The following is a 17,496-nucleotide window of genomic DNA, read 5'->3' on the forward strand; positions in this document are numbered from 1 at the left end:
GTATGGATGTGTTCCAGGAGGTAATAGAGAAGCAGCTTGCTTTTATTCAGACCCAGAAATTCCTGGGTAATAAATATGGTAATTTAACTAAATCTCAAAAAAGAGCACTTAGCACTTGAGGAGCTCATAAGTAATGATGACTTAATAATGAAAATGGCTGATAAGAGGAGCACAGTGGTGGTGTTGGACAAGCAAATGTATTATCAACAGATGATGGATATAGTGATGGACGCCTCCACATATTGTTAATTAGAACAGAACCCTATCAATGATTTTGCGAACAGTACATGGAGATCCTCTGCAAAGGCAGAGACAAGGGCTTTTTTGATCATAAACAGTATATTTATTTAAATGTGGAGTCAACCATCTCACCCATCATACACGGTTTACCAAGGATCCATAAGGGGTTAAATCCTCCACCTTTTCATCCTATAATTTCTGGGATAGGCTCTATCACAGAGCGATTGGGGCAATGGTTGGATGCTATTTTACAACCTCTGGTCAAACGCGTCCCCGGATAAGTCAGAGACACTGGGGACGTTCTCAGAGGATTTTATGATAAACAATGGAAAGAAAGCTTTACCTGGTTGACCACAGATGTTGTTTCTCTGTATCCTTCCATTCCCCATCATGTTGCGTTGCTCGCTCTGGAATATCATTTGCATAAATATAGTCAATATGGCGTTTATAGATTATGTGTTGGAAGTCACTGGCTTCCTCTTAACACACAATTATTTTTCTTTTGACAGTTGTTATTATTTGCAGATACAGGGAGTTTCTATGGGGGCCAAATTTTCCCCATCGCTTGCTAATCTCTCAATGTCCTATTGGGAGGAGCGATATATATATAATGATGAAAATCCATCTTTGGGAGCCATCAAGTGGTATGCCAGATATATCGATGATTTGCTCCTAATTTGGAGCGACGATGTGTCTGCCATACCCTCATTCCTGAATTACTTAAATGACAATCCTTCTAATTTGCGTTTTGTTTGTTCACAAACATTTTTTGGATTTGACCCCTGCAGGTGTCAGTAATCAGAGTATACAAACACAGACATACTGCAAATCCACTACAGGCAACACTATTCTAAGAGCCAACAGCCACCATCCTTTACACACTCTGAAAGCAATCCCTGTGGGTGAGTTCCTCCGTGCCAGGAGAAACTGCCGCGCTGATGATTGATTCCAGAGGGAGTGCCAAAATATTAATATCTATCTATCAGAAAGAGGTTATCCCCAATGGATGATCTCAAGAGCTAGAATTATAGCTCAGAGAAAATCCAAAAAAAGGCTTGCTATTCAAAAATTTTAATAATAATTTTAAACAAAAAAGAGATAATCAAACAATACCTACGTTAGTTCTTACATACAGTAAACAGTTTTCACAAATACAACAGATATTGTCAAAATGTATATCTATCCTCCACGAAGACGAGACACTTTATGAAATACTTAAAAATGGAAATAGAATAGTTTCCAGACGTCCCCCTACATTGGCCAGCACTCTTTCTCCTTCTTCTTATTTCACTAACCCCCGGAACCAATAAACCCAATACCTGGTTGAAATATGTGGGTTTTACTCGATGTGGGAGCCATCCCTGCAAAACGTGCGGTTTTGCAGTCCACAAAAAAAACTATTCGGACCACACTACTAATTTCCCCATCAATTCATATATAAATTGTAATTCTACCGGGGTGATTTATGTGGTCGAATGCAAGCAATACAATTTACTGTATGTGGGTAGTACATCCAGAAAATTCAAAACAAGAATCTTGGAACATATAAACTACATAACTAATCCATCTTATGTAAATATCTCCAATGCAGCAAAGCATTTCATCATAGAACATAATCGTTCTTTACAGCACTTTTGTGCTTATGCCATTGAACGGGTCTTTACCCCAGTTCGAGGAGGGGATATCAAAAGGTTAATCTGACAAAGAGAGGCCTTTTGGATATTTAGACTAAAAACTAGATCCCCAACTGGACTAAACTTAAGGAAGGAGCTGATGCATGTTTATTGAATGTTTTGTAATCAGCAGTCTTATGTTTTTGTATTGTTATTAATCTTTCCTATATACTTTTTGTATAATTACAATAGTCATTTGTACTACTACTGCACACTACGCAGTGATTAACAATTACTGCTGCCTCACATGCAATGATTAATTATGCAGAAGCTTCTTTCACATGCGTATTCAGATTGTGCGGTTTATGGTTCTTGTAAACTCATGTTCGCGGCTTTTTTGCAGGATATAATTTTGGAGTTTATAAAAAGGCGAATAAGACTCATGAACCATATTGTTATCCATTGCTTTTATTAATTTGCACAAAATGTCACATTTTATATGTTTTTGCACTTTGGATCTGTTTAGGATAGCAACATCAGTAATGCCCTAATTAATTAACATGAGGCTTTACGCCTGTCTCTCCCTCCCCCCTCTCCTGATGGAGCTGGAGACAGGAATAGTCCTCTATAAATTTCAGTCAATTGGGCATTTTCTTCAGTCATGAGTAAGAACTTTTCTGTTCTAAACATGTAGACTACTATTGGAGTGAGAGGATTTATGTTGATGCTGTTACCATATATTTTTTATCGCTATTATTAAAGAAACAAGCAACTTAAGGATATTCTGGTGCTGGATTCATCTTTGTTTAGTTTCGTGATTGGAGGTCCTACCTGTGATTTCTGTGCACGTGGGGGTATAGAAACAAGGATAGTAATACAAGGTGAGCTGGACATTGTTACTGTAGATCAAATCAGTCTCTTCTTCCAATTCGACAGCAGTGGCGGTGGTTATCAGGACTTGATGTAGATCTTCAAACCGTAGCTCTTGGACTTTCTGCACGTCTCTCGTTTCACCACTACCCAATCTCCCGATTGTAAAGAATGAATTGCTTCTATACAGTCTGGATTCTAGAAAACAACTAAAACTTGGAAATACACATTAGACAATCAATTTGTGCAACAGACAACATAATTTGGAAAACTACTATGCTGCATCTGGAGCTGTTGGGAAAATAGAGAGCCAATCTAGGGGCATTCCCAAAGAGTATGTTATAAGGACTTAGGCCTATTTTCCGGTTAGATGTGTACTGGATGGAGAAAAGCCCCAGGGGTAGGTACTGCAACCTCAGTCAGTATCTTTTAGCTGTAGCCTTTGCTACAGGCCAAATCTCTGAATATCCTGGAAAGAGATCAATACAGACACAGACATATTCACACTGTTCCATCTTTGTTCTGAATGTAGTCAATCCGCAGTCTCCGAAGTGGGTAAGATGACCTTGGCATATGCCTTCCTGGAACTCCCATAGTTCTCCCATCATTATTACAGAATTCACCTTCAACTAGCCTAGTGGCAGCATTGTTGAACCTAGGAGCCATCCCTCACAGAACCCAATCACCCCTTCTCTCTCTTGATTTGCCCATGATCTAAATCCATCCTCTTTAGGTAGAGTGCCCTTTGAAGGAAAAGTTTCTTCCCAACTCTCCAGAGTCCATTCTCAATCATCACTTCTACCTTTATCCTTTGATGTTTCCTTTCAGCCTCCGTAGCCTGTATCTGTAAAAGACAAACTTTTTGGAAATCCACTGCCCCTAAGCCATCCCACTTCCACTTAGTGTAGATTTCAGGTAATAGTTTAGCCTTTACCTCCTCAGGCAGCATCATGGCATTAAACATATTTCATACACTCAGCATTTATTATTGATGGGCTTACCCATGGATCAAACAAAATCTCTGCTTCAACAGATTAGACCATAATAATGAGTGATACTGAAGACATACTTGGATTAATATTGATGTTAGCAGTTTTACCCTCAGCCATCTTACAAACCTCAGCGAGTGTCTTCAGCTCTGTCTCCTGCACTAATATTGCTGGAGGGAGTGGTTCTTTCTTGACAACATCTGATTGAGTAGGAACAGCATCTTCTGTCCGAGATGATCCATCTTCCAAGAACCTGAAATTATCTACCAGAAACGCAAAAATTTGGTTATTAATTGAAGACAGTCATGTGAATTTTTATTTTTATTTATAGAGGTGGGAAAGCACTACTTCTCCCAGAAAGCACTACTACTCCCAGAAGGCACTACTACTACTCCCTCCCCCCTCCAGACATAGCAGAGTAGTCAGATCTAATTTTGTACACCCTTAAGACGGTGATTAATTGGTGAGAGAAGTAGGAATTGCATTTACTATCTACTCCTACACAGGTGATACTACCCTTAGCCATGAGAGATCATGGAACATGTTTGCTATGAGGCAATGTAAACAGATCCTAAGGATTGTATAGATAATAGGAATCCAGCAGTTGATTCTGGATTGTTAATTCCCTATGGGCGTTGCGTTGAGCAAATACATACAAAGTCTTCCTTCCCCCCTCTAGTGGGGAGGACTGATAGGCAGCCTTAGGCCTTTCTTCAATTCAACTTTAACAACATGAACTTCACTTAGGCCTAGCCAACACTAGACCTTTGCAGATGATCCTTAAGACCATCCACAAAGGCAGCACTTTTCTCATGCATATCTAAGGTAAGCTCAAAAACCCAAATCCACCCAACTTTCCTGGAGTCTAGTGAAAACTTTCTCCACACTCTCTGTTCTGTCCTGATGCATATTCAGACAATGTGACAGGCTAATCACCTAAATGCTTCCTCCCAGACTCAATGATCTTCACTATGCATTAAATCCCCAACTCTACATTGGACTAAATTTTCTAAATCTCTCCTCTGGATTAGGAATTCTACTCATCATGGCAATATTTATGTTACTACTGGGTGCATCAGAATTCATACATCCTAAAAGAGTGATAGAAATCTCACATTTTAACTCATATCTGAATAAGGACTCAGAATGGGTGCAACCTTAGATTGACTGGATTGGTCAGAGATACTTCCACTTAGCATCATAGGACAATCACTGTGGGTACTTTCTTAACTAGTGAAACATACAATTGGGAAAGGTTATTTGCAGACATCATTGGATCTAATCCAATACTGGAGCCCTGTCTGGAAGATCTTTAGATAACACACACAGTCTGCAGATGCATCACCAATTACCAGCCCCCACCATAAGGGGGGTTGAATTCCTGAGGAGGGGACTTTACTAGAGCACAATAGGGGGATGGAAAGGAAAGGATAGAAGGAGCAGAAAGCATGGTGGGAGGTGTTCCTGTTGGAAATGAGCACATTCCAGAAGGGGAAGAAAACAGGAAAAGTTACTGTGGAACTACAAGACACAGATTAACCAGTAGATTTTTAGAAAGGGGGATGGGATGCCACATGGTTACTTTCTTTGTTCTCTATAGGATTCAATAGGATTTATAATCCTCTATCTTGCAATAAACGTGCTGATCATTTCATTTCTCCAACTTACTTCAACTTCTATCAATCACTTTCATATATAATTTCTACTATAACATAGCTTACACCAGCTTATTATTATCCTTCAACCAACTTCTCTTTTCCTTCAATACACTTTTCACAATCCTTTATTTCTAGTTTCGATATGCAGCTCTCGGGGGAACTCTTACACGTACGTATTTCCGGATAATACCGGATATCTCTGCTACACAGTATCACAAAATGCTTTGTTAACTTTTGCTGTTTATGTTAACATTTCCTCATTACCGAATATCCTGTAACATTAGAATTGATTCCACCTAGATCAAACAGTATCTGATTACTTATCTAATCACTACTGAACCCACAATTCCTTTGGTGAAGGTAATAACAGTGCCCGACCTCCATTCCAGGCGGGGCTGACAGTCTTTAGGGATCTCATGGATGGCTTTGGCGACCTCTTCAAAGTAAATTTTTGTCGGAGTCGTCTTGCACACCGCAGCAGCGTGTATCTCTTCCTTGAGAGCAGGCCACAAGGGGCTTGTCCTGGGAAAGCTGTCAGATGGCTGCCAGCAGGGGTAGGCCGGCATCTCTGATCCTGGAGAGTAGGCAGGTCGCTCACCCATTTCTCGTCCTGTACCGGGCTGTGGCTCTCTAGACACTGGAGTATCTCTGGTTGCTCCGCTCTCTGCCATCTTCGGTGACGCAGTCTCCTTCAACATGTTGTCTCTTGCACGCCCCCTAGGTATTCCAGTATAGGGTAGGCGGCGCATATATTGTCCATGCAAATTAAGTTTATGGTGTGGCAGAGATACTATTCCCACTTTTAACACAGTGGCGCCAATATTTTCCCGCTTTGAGAGGGGGTATGACTTAGTTTTTCATGCCAGGCTGCTCCGTGAAGGCGCAGCAAACAATTACAAGTCCCTTAGGCGGCCATCTTAAGTGCAAAACAGTCTATTCAAATAAAGCTGTCACAACCAGACAGCTGAGAAGCTCTGACAGAGGCCTTTCAGAACCTCCTCCTTGAGTTTCTGTGTTGTGGTATTCAGCTCCTCCTCTCGTCAGCCTCTCTCAGCTGTCATGTGTTGGACTAATTGCTTCCCTTTAAATTCTTCCCCAGAAGGCTTTTCTGGGCGGCTTATACTACTTCCTGGAGTGTGTGCGCACGCTGACTCTGTCCTCCTGTTTGCTTCAAAGCTAAGTGTTGTACCTTTATCTGTTATTATCTGTTTGATGGATCCCAGGTGACCCTGACTCCCTCCGTATCTTGTGTAGGGAGCCGGTGGTCGTGTCCCCTCACTATTGTAGGGTGCTCAGGGCTTTATAGTCAAGGTTAGTGGATATGCAGACCTCCACCATTCAGATCTTTGCATAGGCTGAGCAGCCAGGGAAAGTGCCAGGTCTTCTGCAGGGGTCTCCCTTGGTTCCTTAGTTTTTGGATAATAAGGGGAGAATAAATTATATGCGAAACTGGAAAAATGTGTGTTTGCGGTTCCAGAAATTCAATTTCTGGGGTTTCTTCTCTCCGCTTCTGGTTTTCGCATGGACCCCGAGAAGGTCCGCGCTGTGCTTGAGTGGGAGCTTCCTGAGAATCAAAAGGCACTGATGCGTTTTTTGGGCTTTGCCAATTATTACAGGAAGTTCATTTTGAATTATTCTTCTATTGTTAAACCACTCACTGATATGACCAGAAAGGGGGTAGAGTTTTCTTCTTGGTCAGTAGAGGCGCGTAAGGCTTTTTCTGATATCAAGGAGAGTTTTGCTTCCGCTCCCATCTTGGTGCAACCTGATGTTTCTTTACCCTTCATAGTTGAGGTTGATGCTTCTGAGGTGGGTGTGGGGGCGGTCTTGTCTCAGGGTTCCTCTCCTGCCAAATGGCGACCGTGTGCCTTTTTCTCAAGAAAACTCTCCTCCGCAGAGAGAAATTACGATGTGGGAGATAGGGAATTGTTGGCCATCAAGTTGGCTTTTGAGGAATGGCGCCATTGGCTAGAGGGAGCCAGACACCCTATTACCGTATTTACTGACCATAAAAATCTGGCCTACTTGGAGTCAGCCAAGCGTCTGAACCCGAGACAGGCCAGATGGTCGTTGTTCTTTTCTAGGTTTAATTTTGTTATCACGTTCCGCCCTGGAGTTAAGAATGTGAAGGCAGATGCCCTGTCACGTTGTTTTCCGGGAGGCGGGAATTTTGAGGACCCGGGTCCCATTTTGGCTGAAGGTGTGGTGGTCTCTGCTCTTTTTCCTGAATTGGAGGCAGAGGTGCAGGCAGCCCAGTCAGAGGCTCCTGATCTTTGTCCTCCTGGGAGGTTGTTTGTGCCTCTCGCTTTAAGACACAAGATTTTTAAAGAACACCACGATACGGTCCTTGCTGGGCACCCAGGGGTAAGAGCCACACTGGATCTCATCGCTCGGAGATTCTGGTGGCCTGCGCTTCGTAAGTTGGTTGAGGGTTTTGTGGCAGCCTGCGAGACTTGCGCTCGTGCCAAAGTCCCTCATTCACTGCCTTTAGGTCCTCTCCTTCCCTTACCCATTCCTTCCCGTCCTTGGACACATCTGTCCATGGACTTCATAACGGACCTGCCTCGTTCCTCGGGGAAGACTGTGATTCTGGTGGTGGTGAACCGTTTTAGCAAAATGGTGCATTTCATCCCTTTTCCTGGTTTGCCCAATGCTAAGACGCTGGCGCAGGCATTTGTTGATCACATTGTCAAATTGCACGGTATTCCTTCAGACATAGTCTCTGATAGGGGCACACAGTTTGTTTCCAGATTCTGGAAGGCTTTCTGTTCTCGCTTGGGGGTTCGGTTGTCATTCTCTTCTGCTTTCCACCCGCAGTCGAATGGTCAGACAGAGCGCGTCAATCAGAATCTGGAGACATATCTGCGTTGTTTTGTGGCGGAGAATCAGGAGGATTGGTGTTCTTTTTTGTCCCTTGCTGAGTTTGCTTTAAATAACCGTCGTCAGGAGTCCTCTGATAAGTCACCATTTTTTGGTGCATATGGGTTTCATCCACAGTTTGGGACTTTCTCGGGAGAGGGGTCTTCTGGTTTACCTGATGAGGACAGATTCTCCTCGTCTTTGTCATCTATTTGGCAAAAGATTCAAGATAATCTAAAGAGCATGAGTGAGAGATATAAGCGTGTGGCTGATAAGAGACGTGTGCTTGGTCCGGACCTGAATGTTGGTGATCTGGTGTGGTTGTCTACCAAGAATATCAAATTGAAGGTTCCCTCCTGGAAGTTGGGTCCTAGGTTTATTGGGCCTTACAAAATCCTGTCTGTCATCAATCCTGTTGCATACCGTCTTGATCTTCCTCAGACTTGGAAGATCCATAATGTTTTTCATAAGTCCTTATTGAAACCTTATGTTCAACCCATTGTACCCTCGCCTTTGCCTCCTCCTCCGATTATGGTTGATGGGAATCTTGAATTTCAGGTCTCTAGGATTGTGGATTCTCGTCTTGTCCGCGGTTCTCTTCAGTACCTTGTTCAGTGGGAGGGGTATGGTCCTGAGGAGAGGATGTGGGTCCCAGTGACGGACATTAAGGCCTCTCGTCTCATCAGGGCTTTCCATAGGTCCCATCCTGAGAAGGTGGGTTCTGAGTGTCCGGAGTCCACTCGTAGAGGGAGGGGTACTGTCACAACCAGACAGCTGAGAAGCTCTGACAGAGGCCTTTCAGAACCTCCTCCTTGAGTTTCTGTGTTGTGGTATTCAGCTCCTCCTCTCGTCAGCCTCTCTCAGCTGTCATGTGTTGGACTAATTGCTTCCCTTTAAATTCTTCCCCAGAAGGCTTTTCTGGGCGGCTTATACTACTTCCTGGAGTGTGTGTGCACGCTGACTCTGTCCTCCTGTTTGCTTCAAAGGTAAGTGTTGTACCTTTTATCTGTTATTATCTGTTTGCTGGATCCCAGGTGACCCTGACTCCCTCCGTATCTTGTGTAGGGAGCCGGTGGTCGTGTCCCCTCACTATTGTAGGGTGCTCAGGGCTTTATAGTCAAGGTTCGTGGATATGCAGACCTCCACCATTCGGATCTTTGCATAGGCTGAGCAGCCAGGGAAAGTGCCAGGTCTTCTGCAGGGGTCTCCCTTGGTTCCTTAGTTTTTGGATCCAGCGAGTCGTTTATACATGTTGCTTTGCCTTGTTTCCTGTACACCGTCCGTGAAAAAGATGGTTCTTTAAGCCCTTGTCTGGATTTCAGGGAGCGCTATTGACTTTTGAAAAATCCACAATTTTACCGTTTTAAAGATGCCGTTTTGTAGTAGAAGTGTAGCGGAATACATGCAGACAACCTCTAAACAGTTGTTTGGCCCAATAAAAGCAATCCAACAGTTGGGGCTCATTCACAATAGGCAGTCTATAATGGCGCAGGGGTTGTCAAATCCTGTTCACACAGTTTATTAAAGGCACAAAGGAATGAATCCTGTTCGTGGTGACGCCAAGATTTCTTATGCAGTATGCCAGACCGACAGGGGAATTATACGTGAGGTCATGGTGTGAGCGTTAGGTGGGCCGAGGGAAATACAGTTCTGGTTACTCTTGGTTATAGGCCTGCACAAATGATAAGGAGAAAGGCACAGGAATTCTCTGGGGCACACTTTGGTGTAAGGGACACAGGCCAGATGGTGGTTCAAGGTGCCCTTGATGGTCTGTATTAATGTGCCTATAGCAAGGTCCCTTGTAGTCGTGATGCCAGTACCTTTTATGGTGGTACAAACCATTTACTGTAGTGTTAACTGAGGAATTGGAGACTGAGACAAGGATAGTGCAATCCAGCTTATAACTTTTACTGAACGTTGCTCCTGGTAATGGTTACATCCAAGTATTAAACAGTCTCTAGTACATCCAGATATGAAATACAGTCTTTAGTAGTGTTGATCACGAATATTCAAATTGCGAATTTTAATCGCGAATATCGGCACTTTGAGAATTCGCGAATATTTCGAATATCGCAAAATATATTCGTTATTGCGAATATTCGATTTTTGTGGAAATACCAGTTCATGCGAATTTTTATGCGAAAATTTGTATACGAATTTTATGCGAATTTTCGCAATCAAGAAAATAATGCCTGGAGATCATGCATTCGCGAATTTGCGAATATATGGCGAATATTCGCCCAAATATTCGCGAAATATCGCGAATTCGAATATTGCCCCTGCCGCTCATCACCAGTCTTTAGTACATCCAGATATGAAATACAGTCTCTAGTACATCCAGATATGAAATACAGTCTTTAGTACATCCAGATATAAAATACAGTCTCTCGTGTATACAGGGGTAGGATATTGTAAGTCCTCAGATAAAACAGGCTCTTTGTCTTTTATATATATGAAAGCTACTGCTTCAGACTAGGCTTTTGAGTATAAAAAGTCTTAGGCTGGTATTAATTCTCGCCTTATTCTAGCCTGAATTAAAGGTAGTTTTCAGAATCCTTGAACCTCTATTTCTAGTGCTTTTCTGGCAGTTGGCCTAACTGTCCTCAGGATTTAAACTGGAGGTGTGGATGCCAGAAGCTGTGTCCTACACCAAACTGCAAAGGTGCCTGTGAAGCCTTTGAGTACGGCCGTTTGCTATCCTTTGACTTGAATAAAATATATTAGTCCCCTTGAATACTTGCTGTTTGCAGCTTGTCACTGGTCACCCCGGAGGAGCGAGCTATAGAAGTAGATTTCCCCCCTCTAGGCTGAATGTTGTAGGCTTTAACCTTGGACTGTGGAGCCAACAGGGAGAGAGCAGAGAGGCAGGAGGCCTCCCTCAGCAGGCAGCTACATCATGGCTGCTCACTGACTAAACTTCACTATACACTGCCTAACTAGGCCTGAGCTAAGCTATATATACACTATAACACTGCCTCATCTAGTGGAGAAACTAGTGAAGTGCACCCTAACTAGGCCTGTATAAAGGATCTTACACATAGAATCACATAGTGACATGGGAGAATATGGCATGAGATGAAGTACAGCATACAGGCATAATATATGACAATAAAACATAATAAAATGAGTTTGCGGTGCCCACGATCACGTAGTGGGAGCCTGCACAACCTCCAGAGTTCCAGGAAGAAAGCATGCCCTGAGAATCCATCTGTGAGATACGGCCAGGGCCGGTGCAAGGATTCTGATCCTGAAAAAAATAGTACATGTCCTATTCTTGTCCCCGAATAGGCATATTCTCTTAGTGCCGGCAATGTGCGGTCCACGTTTTGTGGATTTGCAAAACACACATGGATGTGTGAATGGACCCTAAATGTGAAGTAAATTAGTTTCCAATGTAGTATTAATAACTTAATTACATAATAAACATATTGCATTGTCTACTTACCACCAGGACAATAAGATGATCTGGTCTCTGGCTGCAGTCTGGCTCTGGGGACTCCCTTGTCACTCTCTCCCCCCTCCCTTGTCACTCTCTCCCCCCCTCCCTTGTCACTCTCTTCTCCCCTCCTAGCTTGTCACTCTCTTCTCCCCCCCTCCCTTGTCACTCTCTTCTCCCCCCCTCCCTTGTCACTCTCTTCTCCCCTCCTACCTTGTCACTCTCTTCTCCCCCCCTCCCTTGTCACTCTCTTCTCCCCCCCTCCCTTGTCACTCTCATTCTACCTCCCCCTTGTCACTCTCATTCTACTCCCCCCTCCCTTGTCACTCTCATTCTCTTCCCCCATCCCTTGTCACTCTCATTCTCCCCCCCTCCCTTGTCACTCTCTTCTCCCCCCCCTCCCTTGTCACTCTCATTCTACTCCCCCCTTGTCACTCTCCTTCTACTCCCCCCCCCCCCGTCACTCTCATTTCCTCCCCCTTGTCACTTCTAATGTAGCGTGGCTGAGCTCTGTTCGGTCCGCGGTACAGGAGCTTTGTTTCCTATACCCGGCCAGACTGACAGGAAGTGCTCACTTAGTGTGTACTTCCTGTCAGTCCGGCCGGGTACAGGAAACAAATGCTCCTGTTCATGCTGCACAGCACTGAGCCGGCCGCTCAGGAGGCGCAGTATGAGGGGCGCCACCGGCCGCCCGCCCGAACCTACATAACCAATTTTTTTCTTTTTACCTCAATGGGCACCCCCTGCTAAATGGCGCCCTAGGCGACTGCCTAAGTCGCCTTACTGGTGGTGCCGGCCCTGGATACGGCTAGTGCCTAGGAGAAGCCAATTCCTCCTCAGCTAGTCTGTCCCCATACAGCAGAAGGTACTAGATAAGTGCAGAACCTAAATCCTGACACAGTTACAGAGCTAGCAAGCAGACGTTTCCTGCAAGCTACACATTTAAAGCAGTACTCATTTCTGCCAATGATTGCCAAAACCTGCTGAGATTAAGAGACCAAAGCTGTATACTGCTTGGAAGAAAGTGACCTCGTCCTCCAGCACCTCCTCTTCCACTTCCTCACTCTGATCATCCTCCTGATTTTTTTACCTAACCACTACCTCAGTGATTGACAAATGTGTCTCATCCTCTTCATCAACCTCTTGAGACAGTAATTGCCGTTGAGTTATTGGCAACTGTGTCTCATCATCATCCACCTCAATAAACAGTAATTGACGTTCCCCACCGTCATCTTCTTGTGATTGACAACTGTGTGTCATCCTCTTCCTCAACCTCTTGAGACAGTAATTGTGGTTGAGTCATTGGCAACTGTGTCTCATCGTCATCCAAACACTAATTCCCCAGCGTCATGTTCTTGTGACTCTGGATGCTCAAGAGGTTGGGAATCGGGGCAGAAGATCTCAGGTCCCTCTTCAAGTGTGCTTGGCAAGAGGGAAAACTCAATTAATGGCAATGAAAAGAGGTCCTCAGAATATCCAAGTGTGGGATCACTTGTTTGGTCAGACTGTAAATGGTGGGAGGGAGGAGGATCAGGGTGAGGATTGTGTGGACCAGACTCCTGGCTACTGAGACTGGACTTGGTGGAAGACAGGGTGGTGCTTAACCGACTGGAAGCACTATCTGCTGCAATGCAACCGACCACCTGCTCGCACTGGGCTGACTTCAAGAGTGGTGTCCTGCACCTCCCTGCAAACTGGGACATGAAGCTAGGTATCACCGCGCCACGGCCCAGTTTCACCGCATCACGGCCACTTCCCCGTCCCTTACTGCTCGCCTTCTTCATATTAAATGTTATATGCACGCTTGATGTGGCACGGATGTTACAGTTCACAGCAAGCATAGTGTATGGAAAAAGTATGTAAAAGTATGGAAAAAGGAAAATAGATTTCACTGCAGGAAAATTATGGAAAAATATATTTGTTGTCACTAATATTTTTCCCAATATCTTGGCCTGACACACAGATGCTATTGCAGCGCAGATGTGACAATTCACTGCAGGGACCGTTTATAGGAAAATTAAGGATAAATTATGGAAAAAATATATTTGTTGTCACTAATATTTTTCCCAATATCTGTTCCTGACACACAGACGGTATTGCAGAACAGACGTGACAATTCACTGCATGGACCGTTTATAGGAAAAATGTGGATAAATTTATGGAAAAAATATAATTGTTTTTGCTAATATTTTTCCCAATATCTGGGCCTGACACACAGATGCTATTGCAATACAGATGTGACAATTCACTGCAGAGACAGTTTATAGGAAAAATGTAGATAAATTATCGAAAAAATATAATTGTCTTCGCTAATATTCTTCCTATCTCTGCCCCTGACACACAGAAGGTATTGCTGAACAGATGTCACTGCAGACACCCTCCATAGAAAAGACTTACAAAGTATCGGTAAAAAAAAAAAGAGAAGACTACTTTGCAAGATTAAATTGCTGCCACCACACACAATAGTCCTTGAAAGGACTTTTGGGTATTTGAAACATTTTAAAATTGAATTAATTGCGATTACAAACTCCCTACACTATCTGTCCCTTCCTAGGCGCAGCTCTCCCTGACTCGCAATGAGCCGAACCCGTGTCATCGGGTGCTATATAGCACCCGATGACACGTTTCGGCCAGCCAATCACTGTAATGCCAGTAGCCAACATGGCTACTGGCATTACAGTGATGGCAGTACTTACTTGCACGTTTATGGCATGGCGCTCGAGCACATGCGGTACTCGGCCGAGTACCGCCATGTGCCGAGCATAGCGATGCTCGAGCTGAACAGGTATTCGGCCGAGCATGCTCGCTCAACACTAACCGTGACACAATTATCACTATCCTACAGAGACATTATAAGCCATCACACCACTCTGGCTACCCTAATCTGGGATGTGCATTATAACACCTTGAAAGGGCCCTGGGATAGTAACCTGTGCACGCTGCAATTAGCGTCACGACAAATATAGAATATATTATCCACCTGACCTGGCCACTGCATTAAAGTGGCGTCAGTGTACCCATTCCTGGTCACTACACTAGTCCTTCTTCCTGCAGCAAGGGAGGGAAAAAACTGTTAGAGCCAGTTATAGCGTACCCCCTGTTGGAAAAAGGAGGGTTTTGAGTGGTACTCCCTCCTTAGGGAAGAAAGTATGGGCACGTCTCCACAAGAGACGTTGACATATACCCAGTCTGAAGACCTTCAGCTCTGCTGGATGAAGAAGCAGAAACTACAGACCTACTCCAGAGTTCCAGGAAGAAAGCATCCCCTGAGAATCCACCTATGAGATAAGTCTAGCGTCCTAGGAGAAGCCTATTACTCCTCAGCTAGTCTGTCCCCACACAGTAGAAGTTACAGAAAACTGCAGAAGCTAATCCTGCCACAGTTACAGAACTACCAAGCAGAAGTTTATCCTGCAAGCTCCACATTTAAAGCAGACGTACTCATACCTGCCAATCATTGCCTACACCTGCAGGGGCCAAGAGACCAAAGCTGTATACTGTTTGGATGCAAGTTATTCCAAGTAAAGCAACGTTTGAATTTCATCTAAAGGTCTGGACATCATTTATTCTGCAAAGTTCCTCTATTACTCCTACTATCACTACACTCAAATGTATTGCAAGAGAGCCAGGAGTCCAGCCGTACCCAAGTAGGAGACACCGTGACACAACTATTAAATCTGAAGGTGTCGGACCTTTAAAGAGTAATAAGGGGGAGTTGCAGAGAGCGACGAGGAGAAAGCAAAGCTGTTAAATATTTTTTTCTCCAATGTATTCACTGAGGAAAATAAACTGTCAGATGACATGCAGAATGTAAAAATAAATTCCCTGTTAAAAGTGTTCTGTCTGACCCAGGAAGAAGCACAGATTAAAATAGACAAATCGCCAGGACCGGATGGCATACACCCCCGTATCTTAAGGGAATTTAGTAATGTCATAGCCAGACCCCTATTTCTGATATTTGCGGACTCTATACTGACAGGGAATGTCCCACAGGATTGGCGCATGGCAAATGTGGTGCCAATATTCAAAAGGGTCCAAAAACAGAGCCTGGAAACTATAGGCCGGTAAGTTTAACATCTGTTGTGGGTAAACAGTTTGAAGGTTTTCTAAGAGATGCTATCTTAGAGCATCTCAACGGAAATAAGAAAATAACGCCATATCAGCATGGCTTCATGAGGGATCGGTCATGCCAAACTAATTTAATCATTTTCTATAAGGAGGTAAGTTCTAGACTTGACAGCGGCGAATCAATGGATGTCGTATATCTGGACTTCTCCAAAGCATTTGACACTGTACCACATAAAAGGTTAGTATATAAAATGAGAATGCTCGGACTGGGAGAAAACGTCTGTAAGTGGGTAAGTAACTGGCTCAGTGATAGAAAACAGAGGGTGGTTATTAACGGTACACACTCAGATTGGGCCACTGTCACTAGTGGGGTACCTCAGGGGTCAGTATTGGGCCCTATTCTCTTCAATATATTCATGATCTTGTAGAAGGCTTGCATAGTAAAGTATCAATTTTCGCAGATGACACTAAACTGTGTAAAGTAATTAACACTGAAGAGGACAGTATACTACTACAGAGGGATCTGGATAGATTAGAGGCTTGGGCAGAGAAGTGGCAGATAAGGTTTAACACTGACAAATGTAAAGTTATGCACATGGGAAGGAATAATGCAAGTCACCCGTACATACTGAATGGTAAAACACTCGGTAACACTGACATGGAAAAGGATATAGGTATTTTAATAAACAGCAAACTAAGCTGCAAAAACAAGTGTCGGGCAGCTGCTGCCAAGGCCAATAAGATAATATTTTTTATTCCCCTAAAGTGGGGAAAATTGACTTCTACCTCAGGTTTTTTTTTTTGCCTTCTTCTGGATCAACTTGCAGGATGACAGGCCGAACTGGATGGACAAATGTCTTTTTTCCGCCCTATGTACTATTTTACTATGTTACCACCAAACTACAGAGACGTTATAGGCCATTACACCACTCTGGCATTCCTAATCTGGGACATGCGTTATAACACCTTGGAAGGGCCCTGGGATAATACCCTGCGCATGCTGCAATTGGCGTCACGACAAATACTGAATATTATCCACCCGTACCTGGCCACTGCAGATCCAGCTAGCTGTTTCCTGTCAGAACAGCAGGTGGATACTAAGCACTTAAAGGATTTTAATGGGAATAATGATTTTTTAGCAAGTGGCCACGGCCTGCTCCCTGCTTGCGGCCACATCACCGCTGAAGCCAGTCATTGGCTGAAGCAGTGCATGTGACCATGCCCATGCACCAGAGGAGGAAAACAGTTATGGCTACCGTAATATAGGAGACGCCGGAGGCAGAAAGGAGGACAAGAGTGGTGTGGGGTAGGTAAGTGTTAATGTTCTGTTTCAGGGGGCAGGCTGCAGGCACTTGCTAAATATAATTATTTCTGAAAACCCCTTTATGCGCTGTAGCATTAATTAACCCTTTGCAGTGCCTCACTGGGGTACTGCACAATAGAAGCTACGAATGCAGTTTGAACATGCCCTTAATTCCTGGAAAACTACAGATGATGAGGATTATTTCAGTGGAAAAATTGTGACAATTAGCCTTGCAGTGTAGGGGAGACCATGTCTATGGGGAAAGCATGGAGTGTGTGTCTGGATCCATTGACAAACAATCAATAACCCTTGAATCATCCAGGAGATGAGTGCAAGAAGGGATGTGTGTCAGATTTGGGTGCTTTCTATGTGATGGTGTATCTTCTGCTCACATCTACCTTCCTCCTGAGAGACTATGAGCTTGTCACACCCTCCCCTGCACTCTGCATTCTGCACCTCT

The sequence above is a fragment of the Bufo gargarizans genome, chromosome 2 (assembly GCF_014858855.1).
Source record: "Bufo gargarizans isolate SCDJY-AF-19 chromosome 2, ASM1485885v1, whole genome shotgun sequence".
NCBI classification, from domain to species: domain Eukaryota; kingdom Metazoa; phylum Chordata; class Amphibia; order Anura; family Bufonidae; genus Bufo; species Bufo gargarizans.